This window comes from Rhea americana, unplaced genomic scaffold (assembly GCF_003343005.1).
Source record: "Rhea americana isolate MKP2758 unplaced genomic scaffold, rheAme1 scaffold_98, whole genome shotgun sequence".
Classification (NCBI taxonomy): domain Eukaryota; kingdom Metazoa; phylum Chordata; class Aves; order Rheiformes; family Rheidae; genus Rhea; species Rhea americana.
Window position 1 is genome coordinate 1,950,453 of NW_028187177.1, and position 10,382 is coordinate 1,960,834.

Sequence of the window (10,382 nt, forward strand, 5' to 3'; positions counted from 1 at the left end):
GGCTGCTTTTCTGCCCGAAAATGAAACACCAGTGCAATGCTGCAGAGGCAACATTTGAAATTAAGCTCCAAAGTTGACTCACTGCGACACCTTCTGTGGCTGCAGAGCAGCCTTTCCCAGAGGATAAATAAAATCTCTGTGCCGGTACACTCGGCTGTTCGGACTGCAAAGCAAGCATGGTGTTTTTCGGATTATTGAATCATTACCGTCAGGAGAAGCAGCAGCTCAAGCAGGCTGCCAAGGAAGGAGATGAAAGAAATTAATTTCACGTTAGTGGTTCCCGCACAACTTTCTAGGCGAGGGCAATCAGCGGCTGGCGCAGGCTGCACGGGGGCTCTCGCCCTCCCCAGCTGCAGCCCTTCTGCAAGAGCCGCGCTTGCCGAAGGGGTCGGACGCGGCGCCCGTGGCCCATCAGCTCGTCCAGCCTGGGTCGCTCCGGCACGAGCCTCTTCGGAAGCATCTTCCAGGTGGCACCGGGCTTTGGGCCAGCAGAGCTGTCTGCAGCGGTGCTGGGCGCCCCGGGGTGCTGAGCCAGTCGCCTTTTTCCACGGGGCCGGAAAGGCCCCGGGGCGGGCGGGAGGCAGCTCGGGGGTGGAGCGGGGGTGAAATGCCCGGCTGCGAGGCCGTCGGTGGGCTGCGGCGCCGGGCATCGCCCCCGGATCGGCGGCCTTGGGTGGGCTCCGGCGCTGCAAGCAGAAAGAAAAAGTCATTTATTGAAAGGATTTGTATGTGCTGGCCGAGTCCTGCTTGGTATTCAGGAGGGAAAGACGGTAGGAGCCCTTATGTTTGCATCCATACCAATTTAGGCTTTAATTTAGGCAATATAATGCAATCTATCTTTCTCTGGATTTTAATAGCTTTTCTATTATTTTGCTCCACGGATACTTGGAAATGTGAGCTCCTTTACTACGTGACTACTTAGGGCAATAAAAGAGCTATTTACTTAACACATTAGTTTGCAGGCACCCGTCTACTAGGGCGCTTGTGGAGGCTGCCTGCCATCCACGCCTGTGTGTATGAATATGCATAATTAATAAATGCTATTTGCTGGACATATACTCCTGAGTGTCTCGGCTCTCCTTGACCGAGAAATTCTGTCTCTCTGAGATCTAATGAAAGGTTTGGACTTCTTAATTTATTTTCTCAGATTAGACTCAGAAAATAACCTTATTATTCTAATAGGTAGATTAGTCCCTGAGGAAGATATGAATAAATGAAAAAGTGCTAGGTGAAAAATAGGCCAGAGCTGCTGTTACAGCAGAGTCTTTCTGACCTTTTAATTTTTGGTTCAAAACCATGGGAAAACAGACTCCATGAGCATGGAAAACACAGCCAGTCAGTCGTGCAGACCCAAGAGCAGTTTTTCTGTGGGAAATAACAGAATTTCTACCAGAGCAAATGTTTTCATGGGAAATACGGTTTAAGCGCCCGTTGTAATAAATCTACTTCAGATCGTGGCCGGCCGGCGCAGTCCGATGTGTGCACTGGGACACGCTTGGGACTGTGCGCACTAGAGGGAGCTCTAGAAAACCCGTCGAAAAGCTGCATTTTGAGCGGGCTGAGACGCCCGGTTCAGGCTACGTTGCTCCCTTCTCCCCGTTTTCGCCTGCTCCTCAGGCGTTCTTGCTTTGCAGCGTGGGTGCCCGGGGCCTGAGGGCTCCTATTTGTTTATTTGCTTTTGCTCCCGTGCCTTTTCTGGGTGTCCCCAGCTGTGGACGGCCTGGGTGTGACGATGCAATCCCCACAAAACGTGTCACCGGGGAATGCAGCAACCCAGCAGCCGCCTGGGAGGGCGAAGCCGCCGCTCGGCGTTTTGGCAGCGTTTGGGTGCTTTAGAGAAACCTTCGCTGCATCCGAGGCCGGCGGGGGAGCGCGCAGGCTGCGCGGCACGGCTGGCGCAGGCGCGAGCCCGGAGCAGCCGTCAGCCTCCGGCGAAGCCCCAACATGCAATTTTGCCAGCACCGGTGGCACCGGAGGACAAAACGGAGACTTATTTGAAGGAAGGAGTCACCCAAATCCCGACTCCGCTGAGCCTGGCATCCAACTTTGCTGATGCCCCACGGAGGTTTCAAAACCCAAGCCGGAGATATTATTCCAGCGTTTACCGAAACGCACGCTGGGCGAAGTATCCGAGCCGGGGCTCTGATCTGCAAGGGAAGGCTCCCGGGAGACGGGGCCGGCCGCGTCCGGAGGCACGGCAGGGTTCACTGCAGAGTTTCTCTGTGCCCTGGGCCCCGTTGGGAAATGATTTTTCTCCCTCTTGGATGCGTTTCAGGCTCTCTGAAGCTGCTACCGAGCGCCGGGAGACCGAGGCGCTCCCGGCACGTCGGCGCCCGTTGCCGCGGCTCGCTCGGCCGGAGCGAAGGCAGCGAGGCCGGCAGGAGCCGGGCCGCGCGAACGGAGGCGGCGACCGTCGGAGGGGAAGGCTCCGCTTTTTGTGGCTCCCGTACCGACGTTTCCTGTTCCGCCTAGGAGCAGCAGCTGCTCTCCCAGTTTATAACGCACAAACAGACAGCAGTGTTTTCTGTTTTGCCTTTATTACCGCAGCTATTGGATGGGTAACGCTTGGAAAAAAAAAAGAAGTGGGGAAGGACCGGCCCAGCTGGTGCGCTTTCGGGAACTCACGAACCGTAGGAGCTCGGCACACGCTCCTCCGGGCAAACCCCAGCCCGCGGACGGTGCGGGGAGCTCCGCGCRCCGGGGAAGGGCTCTCGGGCGGGCGGCCCTGCCGGCGCTGCCCGAGCCCTCGGGGCAGGGTACGCGCGGGCTGCGGCGGGCTGCCGAGCCGCGCGCGAGCGCTCGGAGGCGCTTTGCGAGCCGGGCGAGAACCGGCCCGCGCGGGCGGCTCCGCACGGCTGGCGGCAGCGCGGCGGTCAAAGGGAGCGGGGTTTAGCACAGGTCGTCAAACACGACTGCGCTAACGCGAGGGAGCAGGCAGCTGAGTAGGTAGGGGCCATTTTAACCGAGCGGTAACGCCTTCGCTTTTCCTTTTCCTTTTTTTTTTTTTTTCTTTTAAATCACACCTGCAAATGGCTGCACTGATTTCTGTAGCTCAGGCTCCTTCTCCATGCTAGAGGCTTAGGGGACTGATACGTCTGCTGCAAATACTGGATTTTTTAAGAGCTTTCTCAGGCTCAGCTGCCCTACAGGCTGCTCTCTGGGCAGAGCAAAGCCCAGGGCTCCCACCAAGGCTCCCCAGGTAGGCCACCCTCCAGGGCTCTCCTCTGCCTCCCGGTGACTCCAACGCTTGTGAATTCAAGCCGGGTTATTAGGCTCAGCTGGAGCCAGCGGCTGTGTCAACATGCTGCTTYGTTCAGCACACAGCTCCAGCGATTAGAGCTCAATTTGGCCTCACGGTGCCCCTGGTTTTCCCATCCGAACCGCTCCTGAGACCGGGGGGTTGCAGCAGGCGCTTCTGAGATGTCCACTAGCATCACTGGGGACCCGGGGCTCGTCCCTGCCATCGGCCCAAGCYGGCTGCGGGCTCTGGCCGTCGAGGGAGACGAGCGGGTGCCAGAACGCAGTGACTCATCTTGCTGCCTCCGCGTTTGCTGGTCTTGGGTGGGGTTCTTCAGAAATGCCAGTGCATTTCCAGAGAAGCGTAAATCACTGCATTTATACGAGTGCCAGTGCTGCCCGCCCATGTTTGACAGACCCGATGGGCTTGCAGGTATTAAAAAAAAAAAAAGGAGAGGGCGTATGGAATGAAAACCAAATGTCTTTAATTTACCCAAAGCACCAAAAGTTTCACTATTCCTTAAGCGGACGACAGAGAGTGCAGAGCAGCCAGCCCTGGGAAGGAAACTCCTGCCCCTGCTGCCTCCTGGCCCTTTCAAGCTGGGTTTCCCTCCCCGTGGCAGCGTGGCGACGTGGCTCGGACAGCGGGGGGGTCCCGTGCGCCTCCGTGGCTGAGCCCAGCCACCTGTACGGGCTCGCTGGCGGGCCGAGCGCCCCGTCCCTTGCCCCGGGTATCCCGCCTCGTCGGTCAGCAGTGAAAAACTCCCCTCTTTTTTTTTTTTGCTATCTGTTCCCCACAAATTAACCGGGAGCCCGTTCAGATAATAGCCGGTGCTCGGCGTCTCGCTGCGCTGCGCGGAGCCGCTGCCCTCTCCCGCGCGGCCTCGTTGCCCTCCGCCGCTTCTGCCTCCCGCCCCGCGTTACTTCTTCCGCGAGCCCGAAGAGCAAAGCTGCGCTCCCCACGCACCCGGACGTCTCTTCTCTGCAGTGCAGAGTTATTAATAAAAAATCACCACRTCACGAACAGCCCGCACCGTCACATCTGTCAGTGTCACCAAGACGYGAGATTGTGTGTTTTTTCCACCATTTAGTATCTCTTTGCTGCAGCAGTTATTTCAAAGAAGGAAGCAAACCCAGAAACCCATCCCCACCTCCCAGAAGAAGCGAAGAATAACCTCGGCTTGGGGTGTGACAGTTCAGTATCATCATTTGTGGTGATTAAAAACTGATATTTACCAAAATTCAACTGCTAAAAATAAAAAAAAAAAATTCTAGTACTTCATCAGTGTTTATCCTGTTGAATCCATCAAAATGATCCTGTTGTGCAGACTGTTTATGCAAAATTTTATTTTCTAAACTCTGCTCATAGCCCAAGTGTCTGCTTACTTTAGTTAACGCGTGTAAGACTAGTATTCAGCAGCAGCCCAAGCAGGGTTAGGTCTTGCCAAGATATTTGCAGTATTTCCCATAGTTAGTACAGGCAGRAGACAGCGGCAGGACTTTATGATGGGTTGCAAAGGTGGATCCTCTTCTACTGCCACTTTCTGGCTGTGTTTTCCCCATGGCTTGCTGCAGCCGGGATGGGTATTACTCCCTGGTTCTTCCCATAGCGTGTGACCCCGAAGCTGTGGGAAATTTTTGTTGGCGTTAGACTAGGGAAGACAAGAAATCAKTTGGAAGATGTTTTGCCTACAGTCTACCTTTCGCCTGGTGTGCTCCACGGCAATCTCCCCAAGCAACGGCTCCCTCGCAACGTGCCCGCCGCGGCGTGGAGGAGCCCTGGGTCCCGCTGCCCCTGCGGGTGCGCAGGTGAGTCTCACCCCGAGGAGGACGGCAGCCTTAGTTCTCCCTCCCGGTCCCACCATTAAGAGGCCCATGAACGAAATAGCATCTCTTCCTGCATGCATATTCGTTTCGTCTCCGCGGTGCCGCTCCGCAGCGGTGCCCCTGCCCGGCACGCAGCTGTGCTCACGCCACGGACCGGGGGGGTCCCTGGGCACGGCAGCAGCGCTGCTGCGGGACGGGAGCGCGGCTGTTGCCACGGGCGGCCCCCAGGAGACGCCAGGGACGGCGCGCGTTGGCAGCCTGCGATCCCGGGGGACGGATGCAGCGGGTCCCCGCTGCGGTGGCTTTCCGCACGGCTGGTGGCAGCTGCGCCGCGGGCACGGGCTCGCGGYGCTCTGAAAACAGGACCCAAATGGGTTTGCTGGGAGCAAGCCAAAGCTGGAAATAGAGCACGCATATTCTGTCAACGGTGAGGGTAATTACACCCCTGGCCCGCTAACTGCTTAGACAAACAGCTGTCGGGAATGGTTATGTAGAGCCGGTCCCGCTGGAGGTCGGGGGTGGAAAGAGGGGCGAGACGGGGCCGGAGGCTCCTTCCAGTCCTCTTCATTTGATGGTACACGAGGATTTTGAGGAATCGCATCACCTGATGGGGTTTGAGATCTGCTGCAGCTTAGATGTCCCCTGGGGCGGGGGGGAGAGGAGGACCTCGGGGTGTGGGCTGGGCAGGAGGTTTGCTTTGAAGACTCTGAAGGATCCCGTCTGACAGTAAAAATCTCTGACTTGTTCACACTGTCTTGTGCRAGTGATCACTTACTTCTCAGCTGGAGAGCCCTACAGTGGTGCTTGGGGAAGGCAAATCACGCTTCATGCTAGGACTTCTCTGGCTCACAGTACTTGCAGATGCTGATTTCCCCCGTGGCCAGGTGGCTGTGCCCAGCCTGGGCCACCTGTCCTGCCACYGCCCGTGCACGTGTGTTTGGCTGCCCTGTGCAGCGCGGAGTAGGAGGGATATTTTTTCCTCCATCGTTACAACTATCTTGTACCATGTTACTTTCTGCTGTAAGAGTAAAGGACATTGGATCTAGTTGCTACTGCCACTATCCACATCCACAGAGGTGCACTAATGCCCCTTCCTTCCAGATGGCTGACACGTGCGCAAACCTYTCCTGCCTTGCAATCCCTGTCTGGGAGGTTTTGGGGTACTAATTAAAAGCTGTAGATTTAGTGGCCTCTGCCTGGTCCTCTCAGTTTTGCTGGAACCGTTTTCTTCCCTTCCCTCCTTTGGGGCAGCCAGAGGCCCTGGAGACTCCTGTTTCTTCTCTCTGCTATAGGATTTAAGGTTTACCTAGCTGGTCATCTGCCTTTGCAAAGAGTTGAGTACACAAGAAGTTGTGTATTCAGCCTTGAATACCTAGAATATCCCTGTAAAACCACCAGGTAAGCAACTTGCAAAAGTGCTGCAGTTTTGTGCAAGTCCCAAACCAAGGTAGCTGAGAACAGGCACTGCCAGGCTGCCAGGCTGCCACAAATGGATGCTCAGGCCAAATTACACACTTCTAAAGCGTGCAGCCAGCTGGAAATGTAAAGTAGCTATACAGCTGCCTGCGGAGAGGAGCCTGCCTCTCCGCCYGCCCCGCTCCAAATGTGGGACGTGGTATGAGTCAAAATGAGGGCCACCAGAAAAATAACAGACTTCACATGAAGAAGAACAATAATTTGCAGCTGCAAATCACCTTTCATCTACAGACCGCAGAGGTGTCTTGCACACTAATTAACACTGTCTCATAGCATCCATASCCCACAACCAGCGCGTGGAGATGGTTGTCGTATGTGCTGGCACGCAGCCACKAGTCCTTGCGGGCACCTGCAAGAGGAGCCGGCTTGCAAGGTCGCTTCTGCTTCACTTCTCATGACCACGCTGGACGTGCCCAGACACAGTGGACCCGTGACAAAATACAGGCGTGAGTCCCCAGCCTRTTTAGGACTGTTGTCTGCTTCTAGAGCAGGCGGGTAAAGATGGGCCAGTAGATTGCACTGATGAGTGGCCAACAGGAGCAGAACCCACTCTGGGGGCAATACATCACTGCCTTGTTTCTYAGTTGGTATTTTCTAGGTGGCAATCATTATCGAGCTGGAAGAAAATTTGAGTGAGAAAGGTAAGCCTCTTAGGCAATGAAGAACCCTAGCAGAGCTGTAAGCAAAATAAGGCAGGAAGTTTTCTAGTCTCTTAAAGTTTTCAAAAATATATGCATGCATACATTTATTTATTTGTATTTACTAAACAGTTTCAAAAAAGTCAGAGTTCTTAAGTATTTACCTTAATAGTTACCTATATAAAGGTGGCAMCACACCCAGAACAGTTTGTTAACCAGGGCATTTGGCATGAGCATAGAAAAGAGGTTCACAAGGATCTGTACATGGGGTTGTCCTCACTCTGTGGGGCGTGCCTGAAAGCCCGGAGAGCCCCGTGCGAGTCCCCTGCTCCCTGGAGCTGAGGAATCTTTTCTAGTGAAAGTGAAATATGCTCTCCTGTGAAGAGTTTAATTTCTTGAGARAGAGAGTGAGAGAGAGAAGAAAGGCAATAGTCAGGAAGTTTCCCAGTTAGCTGTAGGTGCACCAGACTTTTCTTCCCTCCTCCAGGGCTGGGTGTCTACAACACGCACCCTGCAGCACTCCGGTGCCTGAAGGATGTAATGTGAGACTCTGGGCTACAAAACTTGTATATTTAGGGTTTTCAGTGAGTAAAATGAAACACAAGTTACTGGGCTCCATGGGGGAACTGAAATGTAAGAATCTGTGAAATACGGGAGAGGGTAATCAAATTGGATAATCTCACTCTGCCTTCCAAATGTCTACAAACATTTTTGAAATACCGCGTGCTGGGTAATCATTTTGTGCKGCTGAAAATGGATCTGCAAGGTGCTGAGCCATCGTGAAAACCAGCCCCTGGCACTGTGAGGCTCCCAGCATTGCTTTACTGCTGCACCAGGGGCTTTGTTGTACAAAGAAAGCACAACGGAGTCTGTTACTCCTTCCATTTTCTAAGCAGGTAAATTAAAGGTTGCAGAGATGATAATTCACRTCAGGTCACGGAGCGTGTTGGGCAGGAGTGAGACCCGAGAGCCCTAGCTGACAGTCCCCTGCTCCAACTTCTGCATGATGTGGGATTAATTTCCTTTGTTAGCCATAACCTTGTTTATAACCTCTGTTTCATGATTCAGCTTTTCTGCAGTCAACAGCTGATCACCATAAAAGCGCGGCAGCATCAGATTGCAGGAGGAAGATGCAATGGGAGGTTGCAGCTCAGGGAAGTTCCTTGCAAAGGGCAGTTTGATTAATGAAATGAAGGCTCTCTCATCAAAGGACTGCTCTTTTTGGAGAGGAGTTCTCCTCTCTGAGATCGTCGTGCCAAATTCTAAGCTGTCTGGAGCGTCTGTTGTGTAAATCCCCACCCACTGCTGCTGCCCTGCCAGAAACACCGGTGCCTCTCATCACCGCGCATCTCGCGCTCTGTGCAGGCCCAAAGGTACAGACAAATTTGATTTTCCTGGGTCTTTGCCTCTGTCTTGCCCGTAGGTCAGAACATCAGACACGGATTGCTCTTCATACTGAAGCAGGAGCCCTACCAGTGGCATARCTACTGGTTTTACATCTAAACTTGGACTCATTGCTGAGAAAGATCTCCTAAAACATCCTGTGTGAGCATTTGTGTTCCTTTTGCTCTTCTTGCCTGAGTGTCTTGTGCGCTGCACTGCTCCTTGCCTTTAACGACCGTGTGGCCAGGGTTTGCTCTCCCCTGTATTATCTTGCCTGTGAATACAAAGCAGCGATTTTCACTACTATTTTACTAGATTGTACTGTGCTGAGGCACGTAAAAATAAAACTGCCCATGCTACCAGGTTTCTGCTGGTCACAGCACTCAGCATTTTGGCTGGAGCAGCTGCCCCGGGCACTGGGGCTGGGAGGGGACAGGACTGGCTGCCCACAGGGTCGTTACTGTGTCCTGGATCCACGTGAGTCCTTGCTCTGGGCCAAACAGGCAAGGGCTACTGGATGCCGCCTGCCTGCATGTGCAATGTGCCACCTACGTGGCTATTTTCATCCCATTTAGCAGAAGCAGAAATTGAGGCACAAAATGATCAGACTCCATCTTCCAAAAGTCACTGGTGATTTTGGCTAATGGGATTGACTTGCCTTTTTGTCTCACATGGGTGCCTCCAAATCACCAGCCACTTGARAAACTCCTGGCCCACGTTATATGCCCATGGCCACACAGCTACTCAGCAGCAGATATAAACAGAAGCTGCACCCCTGAGACACAATCTTGTGATGTAAACTTGAGATCGTCCTTCCTTTTTTAAAAGCTAATCCTTTGTCCTTGCAGCAAGAGGAATTTTCCAATAAATGTGATTTTTTTACACATCATTGTGTGTTTAATGTTTAACAGTGGGATCATTATAGTTTTATTAGCAGTATGTAATGCTTTTTCATCTTCAACTGACTTTGCAAACATTAACTAATTGATTTCAGCTATGAATCAGTGTGGGGGTAACTAAGGAGAGAGGTTAAGTGGTCTGCTCTTGGTCACAGAGGAAGTCATTGTCAGAACAGGGCACAGAAATTAGGGCTCCCAGTTTGCTGCCTAGACCATGAACACCAGTGTTTTTATTATGGTCATTTCCATTAATGCCGCTTTCAGGGAGGGCCGCTCTGCGTGCAACAAACAACCCTCGTCTACTTCTTTTGGCTTGTTTGAGCTCACACTTGACAAAACACAGCAAATCTGTGTCGCTGATCCCTGCAAAATGCCGGTCAAAAACCTGCAATTGACTATTTTCTTCAGCAATCCAATAGTTGGTATTTGCYGATTGTTTGCAGCTCTACCTAACAAAATGCATAATTAAAGATATCTGTATCTGTGAGAATTACAGGCTAAAGTCAGAAATTACTGGGGCTGCTTGTAGTTGAASTCTCTGTAGTGTTTTTAAGGGCCACATTGGAGAAGACTGACTTGAAACATCCTGAAGACGTCTAGTAGGAAATTAGCTCCTCATTTGCAGTATGCAGAACATGTACGATGGCTTTGTGATTTACGCTCTCATCTGCTTTACATTGAGCCTATTTTCCCTTGCGACTGTCCTGGCGTACGCAATTTTCTGTTGCAAAATAGGAGCGAAAATGAGCACTGCAGCGAGGAAGAGCTGGGCCACGACTGAGGTAAGGGCGTCCAAGGCTGGAAGGGACGCAACCCCTCGGCAGAGGGAGGGTGTGGGGGATGCATGTGACGGTGGCTTTGGGGGTCGGGGGGAAGGCDGCCCGTCAGCGGAGAGATGAGGTGGTGGCTTTGGGGATGGAGG